General features: G+C 37.6%; 1 non-coding gene across 1 annotated transcript; it reads right to left on the bottom strand.

The window, feature by feature from the left end:
* Nucleotides 1-907: 907 nt before the first annotated feature.
* Nucleotides 908-1,014, bottom strand: LOC122108305. The gene has a single exon (XR_006147529.1). It is a non-coding gene; the product is annotated as a U6 spliceosomal RNA (small nuclear RNA).
* Nucleotides 1,015-6,158: the final 5,144 nt, after the last annotated feature.

Genomic DNA, 6,158 nt, shown 5'->3' with positions numbered 1-6,158 from the left:
AAGTTTCCTAACAAGCATTGTTACCTCCTCCTTTATATTTCCCCTACCATCCCTTCCCTCCCACCTCCACAAGTACACTCCCCTCCCCCTTCCTTCCTCTGCCTAAATTGTAAAGTTCATTTTTCAACATAATGTCTTGTGCATCTCATTGTTACAATGGGTCAACCTGTATCGCTATTTGAGCATTTTTTTCCTTCCCCTCCCCAAATTAGAGAAGCATACATACAAGATGTAAGTGTACCAACTTCAAATACAGAGAAAACAGGGGTTATAGTGTGGGGAGAAATGTACAAAAAACAAAAAAAAATGACATCCCACATTATAAGTACGTTAGAAACAATAGCAAGAATCAAAAAACCACTGGTGTCCCTATCTTGGGGTTCAATTTCTTTAACATCATCTTATCTGGTTATATGCACATATCTTTTGAACTTTTCTGCTTATCCCAGACATACATTCGTTATTGAAAATAAGGGAAATCATGGGACCTATATTTCTTTGGACTTGGCTTACTTCACTCAATAAATTTTTTTCCAAGTCTTTCCATTTCCTAACAAATTGGGCGATGTCATTCTTTCTGATGGAGGCAAAGAATTCCATTGTGTATATATAACACATTTTCTTGATCCATTCATCTAATGGGGGCATCTGTGTTGGTTCCATATCTTAGCTATCGTAAATAATGTTGCAATAACCATAATTGTGCTGGTAGTTTTAGTATGGTCTTTTTTATGATCATTTGGATAAATCCCCAAAAGTAGGATTACTGTGTTATAGGGGAGTTTTATGTGGACTCTTCTGAGGCACCTCCATACTGCTTTCCAAAGTAGTTGAACAAGTTTACACTCCCACCATGAATGCAGTACGGTTCCCTTGTGGCCACATACGTTTCAGCATCTGTTGCTGTAAAAATATGGAACGCTCCAAGACTTTGCATGTCATCCTTGCGCAGGGTGCATGCTAATCTTCTCTGTATCGTTCCAATGTTAGTGTATGTGATGCTAAATTGAGCACAGAACAGTTTTTATATATAAAGTATAATTTTTAATTGATTTTATTAAGCTAGGCAATTCAACAAAAAGTAAGTTCAAAAGAATTGTTGTGAAATTATAGAATCATGTATTTCTTACATAAGCACACATTTAAGAATAAAATCAAGATAGACATGCCAAAAACAAAATAATTCCAGATATTTGTAGTTCAAGAGATGTGTAGGAGGAGAAATTCAATTATTCTATACAAGGCACCTGTCAAAATTAACATTGCAGCAAGTGTTAAGGTTTGTTAAAAGTTTTAATGTTTTAAATATGCTTAATTTTGGGATTTTGCTTATATATGCCAAAAATAGGACTGTTTGGCAGGTATAAAACTTTTCTGTAAAGTATTTAAGATTTATGATAGCAGACATTAAGTACTTAGTATGTACATTTCAGAGTTTATGGAAACTTTATTAATGAGAAGTTGCAAAGTCTTTGTGTAAAGGAGCAGAGTGAAGAGTTACGACTTTAACTACACAGTTTCTGTTAAAACTTTAGTGATTCCTTACTTTATTTGTTAGCAAGGAATAAATGATGATATAAGCCATAATGTACACATGTATGTTACTATTCACACACATACATATTCTCATGTATACATGTACTCATGGAGAAAGACACATAATTACAGAAAACACAAGTTTCACCAGTTGTTGAATATGCCTTAAAAGGAATAATTGGAACAATATATGTTGAAGATGTATTTGTCCCTAAGAGTTCATTTTCCACTCTTCTTATCTCTTAAAACTGGTAGTTTTAGAGAGATTTGACTTTCAAAATGCAGTACAAGTGATAGCAAGTCACTTGGAAACCTCAGTAAGTATAAGTCATATGTGTCTCCCTGCTCCTCACGGAATGCTTACTCTTGTAGACATTCTTAACAACCAAAATAGCAGGAGAATACCCTGGTAAAGAGTAAAGTTATAAGGCTTTAAATGGCATACTTACTTGAGCTCTTTTTCCAACAACCAGCATGAATTCCTAGGCAGATGAGTGAGTCCTCAGAAAACTGGACTCTACATATACATTTAACTAACCCATGTGAAAATTCCTAGGTGAGAAATGCTGACTGAGGTCTTGCTGATTTCCTGCCGAAGAAAATAAGAAAAAAAGAAAGTATTTTTAATGTTTTAAAGTTTGAGAATAATTTGTAACCTGTCAATAAATGTGTAGAACACAAATACCAACTGACAAAAAAATGATGGCATTTCATTTATGTGCTCTTGGACTTGGGCAGTGATTTTAGATGTGTCTACACAAGTAGAATCAGCATAAATCAAGCCAGCATTTCTTCATTTAAGATATAAGGAAAGGATACTGGTTGACCCATTGTAACAATGAAATATACAAGACATTCTAACAGAGGATGGGTGAAGGGGGAGGTGGAGAGGTGTGAAGGAAAGGGATGGTAGGGGAAAAACAAAGGAGGGGGTAACAATGCTCAAAAAGAAATGTACTCATTACCTTACTTATGTAAATGTAACCCCTCTGTACAGTATTTATAATAAAAATATATGTTAAAAAGATACAAGGAAAACTTCTGTACTTATATGAAGTTGTATTTGTCACTCAATATAAGTAAGGTATTGGTTTTAGGACCACAGGCTTATTACTTTGGATACTCAAAATCTCTACATGAACACAGTATATTATTTACATCAGAATCTGCCCACAATCTGGCGCAGTATAATTGTTATGAGAATTTTTACTACATTCCATATTTGTAATGAAAACTAAAAGTATATGCAATATAAACAGATACAAATTTTTTCAGATGAATTTTTTTTATTTATTTTTTATTGTGAAGCTACTATAGAGAGGGTTACAGTTACATGAGTGAGGTTATGAGTACACTTCCTCTTGAACATTGTTACCCCCTCCATTGTTTTCCCCCTACCATCCCCTCCCTCCTTCCCTTCCCGGAGGTTCTTTTTTTTTTTTTATTGTGATTAAATGATTACATAATTTCAAAGTCACAAGTTCATTCTAACTTCCCTGGAGCAAATTGTCTACCACAGTCTGTAATATATAACAGTGTTCACATGTTATATACCATATTTGTGATCAGCAGCATGGGGATATTTAGTAGTGGTTCAACCAGATGAGCGGGAGTTCTTTGTTTCTTAAGTCCTGTTAGTTTTATCGTATCACCTAACTTTTTGGATTTAGCATCCACTTATCAGGGAGACCATGTACCGTTTGTCTCTTCGTTCTTGGCTTACCTCGCTCAACATGATTCCTTCTAGCTCCATCCATTTCCCTGCAAATGCCATTATTTTGTCATTTCTAATGGCTGCATAATATTCCATTGTGTATAGATACCACAATTTTTGGATCCATTCATCTGTGGTGGGGCATCTAGGTTGTTTCCATATCCTGGCTATTGCGAACAGTGCTGCAATAAACATGGAGGTGCACGTGTCCTTGTATATTGGTTCCTGTTGTTCAGGGTAGATGCCTAGAAGTGGTATGACTGGGTCGTAAGGGAGGTCAATCTTTAGCTTTCTAAGGACCCTCCAGACTGCTTTCCAAAGTGGTTGTATAAGTGTACATTCCCACCAACAGTGTAACAGGGTGCCTCTTTCTCCACATCCCCTCCAGCATTTGTCGTTGGCTGATTTGTGGATGTGGGACATTCTGACTGGGGTAAGGTGGTATCTCAGGGTTGTCTTTATTTGCATTTCCTTCACCACCAGGGATGATGAACATTTCCTCATGTGTTTCTTTGCCATTTTTATTTCTTCATTTGAGAAGTCCCTCTTTAGTTCCCTTGCCCATTTAGTAATTGGTTTGTTAGGTTTGGGAAGGATTAGTTTCTTGAGTTCCCTGTATATGCAGGATGTTTAACCCCTTGTCTGATATATTGCTGGTAAATATTTTTCCCAATTAGTTGGTTGTCTTTCTAGCTTAGTGGCGATAGATTTAGCTGTGCAGAAGCTTTTTATTTTAAGGTAGTCCCATTTGTTGAGTCTCTCTCCAACTTGTTGTGACCCTGGGACTCTGTTCAGGAAGTTCCTTCCTGTGCCTATTAGTTCAAGTGTCTCTCCTACTCTGTCCTGTAGTAGTTTCAGAGATTCAGGTTTAATGTTAAGGTCTTTAATCCATTTTGAGTTGATGTTGGTGCATGGTGATAGGCTGGGGTCCACTTTTAGTTTTCTGCATGTGGCTGCCCAGTTTTCCCAGCACCAGGGGTTGAAGAGGCTGTGTTTCTTCCATTGTATGTCTTTGGCTGCTTTGTTGAATATCAGCTGGCTGTAGGCCTGTGGATTTATATCTGGATCTTCTATTCTGTTCCATTGGTCTTCGGGAAGGAAGAAAGGAAGGAAGGAAGGAAGGAAGGAAGGAAGGAAAAGAAAAAGAAAGAAGAGAAAGAGAGAAAGAAAATGATTGAGAATGAATTTTTTAGAGTCTTGAGCCACATGGCAAAGGTCCTACCTGTATTTAATATTAGGTCTGCCCCAGGCCATGCAGACCCTATGCAGATTCATTTTCACTTCTTGGTTAAGTTTCCACCCTTTATGTGTTATCTAGTTATGTGGCACACCTGGAGGAAGCCACCTTCCCCTCCCGCTAAGTCACGACCTGGTCAGCCTCTGATCACACTTTCCATCTGACCAGAGGTGAGTCCCAAGCCCTGAAGTCACATCTAAATACAGTATGGCTAGTCTTTCCCCCCACCTGGCCTCACCTCATCTGATCCTTTGCCTAGATACATCCTGGCCCGAGGTTGGGTCGCCCTATTTTTTGTACATATGTTTCCACCATGTATGGCATGGACAGCAGTTCAGTAAATAAACTACTTTACCTGGCTTAATACCGTGTGGTGTTCTCGTCATTGGCTACCTAATGAAATTCAACAAATTAGTATGCTTTACTCTTCAGAATTTCTAGTTATGAATCCATGGATATTTTTGTGACACATGTGAGTTCAGTACTTAGAAAACACGTGCATTAACTCATCATTTAACAGTATAATTCTGTTGGGAATCTTTAATAACAGCTTAATTAACCATAAAGTCTATTTTGTTTGCTTTCCTTTATTTTGTTTTTTGCTTAAAGTAATAAAAGAGTTGTTGGGACAATCTGAAAGGATCTCTGGTTTTATATTTTCTAATCACCCTGGGCTACAACCAGTGTGCTGCCACCTCAGATGATGGTGCTTTGAAATCCTGGAAAGTAGGTGCACATCATAAGGGCCAATGGCTACGGGATTTCTCAGATTTTTTTTAATTTTTATTATTTGTGAACATACTGTACAGAGGGGTTACAATTACATGGGCAAGATAAGGAGTACATTTGTTATCAAGCATTGCAGCCTCCTCCTATGTTTATCCTTCACATCCCTTCCGAGCCTCCACTTGTGCCACCCCACCGAATATCCCCCCCCTCCGCACCAAAGTTGTAAAGTTCGTTTTCTACATGACAACTTGTATTTCTCATTGTTCCAACGGGTCCACCTGTATCCTTAAACGACTTGTTTTTCCCCACCTCCACAACAAATTATACCGACATCAAATATAGTGAAAGCAGGGGTTAAACTGTGGGGGAGGGACAAACAAAGCAACTAAGAAATAATTTTATAAATGCATTAGAAACAAATGAATGAAAGAAAAATACTTTTAAATACATATCTAAGGGTTCATTTTCCAAACATCACATTATCTGAACTTTTCTGTTTGACTTATACATATACTAGATATTGCAAATAAGGGAAGCCAAGGGACCTATGTTACTTTGGGCTTGGCTTAATTCACATAATATAATTTTTTCCAAGCCTTTCCATTTCCTAACAAATAGGGCAATGTCATTCTTTCTGATGGAGGCATACGATTCCATTGTGTATATATACCACATTTTCTTGATCCATTCATCTACTGAGGGGCATCTGGGTTGGTTCCAGATCTTAGCTCTGGTAAATAATGCTGCAATAAACATAGTTGTGCAGGTAGCTTAATGTGTGGTCTTGTTTGTAAACATTTGGGTAAATGCCCAAAAGTGGGATTGCTGGGTCATAGGGGAGCTCTATGTGAAGTCTTTTGAGGAACCTCCATACTGCTTTCTAAAGTGGATGAACAAGTTTACACTCGCACCAACAATGAAGTAAGGTTCCCTTCTGTCCAC

This window comes from Dipodomys spectabilis, unplaced genomic scaffold (assembly GCF_019054845.1).
Source record: "Dipodomys spectabilis isolate Male_0828 unplaced genomic scaffold, ASM1905484v1 ptg000055l, whole genome shotgun sequence".
Lineage (NCBI taxonomy): Eukaryota > Metazoa > Chordata > Mammalia > Rodentia > Heteromyidae > Dipodomys > Dipodomys spectabilis.
The sequence above is the reverse complement of the archived record's forward strand: the minus strand, read 5'-3'. Positions and strand labels throughout refer to the sequence as shown.